This window comes from Equus asinus, chromosome 12 (genome assembly GCF_041296235.1).
Source record: "Equus asinus isolate D_3611 breed Donkey chromosome 12, EquAss-T2T_v2, whole genome shotgun sequence".
Lineage (NCBI taxonomy): Eukaryota > Metazoa > Chordata > Mammalia > Perissodactyla > Equidae > Equus > Equus asinus.
In genome coordinates this window covers 67,393,859-67,395,510 of record NC_091801.1, presented here as the reverse complement: position 1 = coordinate 67,395,510, position 1,652 = coordinate 67,393,859, and positions in this window count along the sequence as shown.

Genomic DNA, 1,652 nt, shown 5'->3' with positions numbered 1-1,652 from the left:
AGAACTTACTTATCTTGCAAAATTGAAATTTTATAAATGTAGATGAGCAGCTCCCCATTTTCCCCTCACTCTAGCCCCAGGCTTGTCCTTCTGTGACTAGCTTATTTCATTTGGCATAATGTCCTCTAGGTTCATCCATGTTGTCACATATTTCAGGATTTCCTTCTTCTTTTTTTTCTCTTTCTGGTGAGGAAGATTGGCCCTGAGCTAACATTTGTGCCAATCTTCCTCCATTTTGCATGTGGGATGCTGCCACAGCACAGCTTGATGAGCAGTGTATAGGTCTATTCCCAGGATCCAAACCCATGAACCCCAGGCCACTGAAGTGAAGTGCGCAAACTTAACCACTATGTCACTGGGCCAGCCCCTGAGGATTTCCTTCTTTTTTAAGGCTGGATAACATTCCACTGTATGTATATACCACATTTTCTTTATCTATTCATCTATAGATGGACATTAGGTTCTTTCCACATATTGACTATTGTGAATAGCACTGTGCTGTGGTCTGAATATTTGTATCCCCCTAAAATTCACATATTGAAATACTCACTTTCAAAGATGATTTTATTAGGTGGTGGGGCATTTGGGAGGGGCTTAGATTTTGAGAATGGAGCCTTTATGAATAGGATTAGTGTTCTTATAAAAGAGATCCCACAGAGATCCTCAGCCCTTTTACCATGTGAGGACACAATGAGAAGTCACCGGCTATGAACCAGGAAGACAGCCCTCACCAAAATGCAACTGTGCTGGTGACTTGATCTTCAATTTACTATCCTCCAGAGCTGTTAGCAATAGATTTCTTTTTACAAGCTACCCAGTCTGTGGTATTTTATTATAGTAGCCTGAACTAAGACATGATGCAATGAACATGGGAGTGGCGATCTCTCTTTAAGATCCTGATTTCAATCTTTTGGATAAATATCCAGAAGTGAGATTGCTGGAGCATAGGGCAGTCCTATTTTTAATTTTTTGAGGAACCTCCATTCTGTTTTCCATAGCAGCTGCACCATTTTGCATTCCCACTCACAGTTTACAAATATTCCACTTTTTCCACGTCCTTGCCTACACTTCTTGTCTTGTTGTTGGTGTTTTTTTTTTTTAATGACAGCCATCCTAATGAGTGTGAGGTGATATCTCGTTGTGATCTTGATTTGCGTTTCCCTGATGTATAGCGTTGTTGATCATCTTTTCATATACCTGTTGGCCATTTGTATGTTTCAATTCTCTTGGGTATATGCTGTTAAAAACAAGACAACAGGCACAAAATGTAGCCAATTATGCTAAGCCCCACATCACCACACTGAAACTTAATTACAGTTTCAGCTGTCTCAAAAATGGAATCTTAAACCAGTCAATCAAGAACCTCCTGATCAGCCCTAGTTAGGGAATCTGCCTGAGAAACCCCTGTCATCCTCTAAAGGAAAGTAACTTTGCAATAACCAACCTGCTTTTTTGCCTGGTACAACTTCCTTGTTCCCACTCCCTTCTGCTTATAAAAGTCTTTTATTTGTGCAGCTCCTCAGGGCTCCTTTCTATCTGCTAGATTAGATGCTACCCAATTTGAATCAATTTTTGCACAAGTAAACTCTTAACAATTTTTAATATGCCTCAGTTTATCTTTTAACAGTTTTGGTGTCAGAAGAGCGAACCCA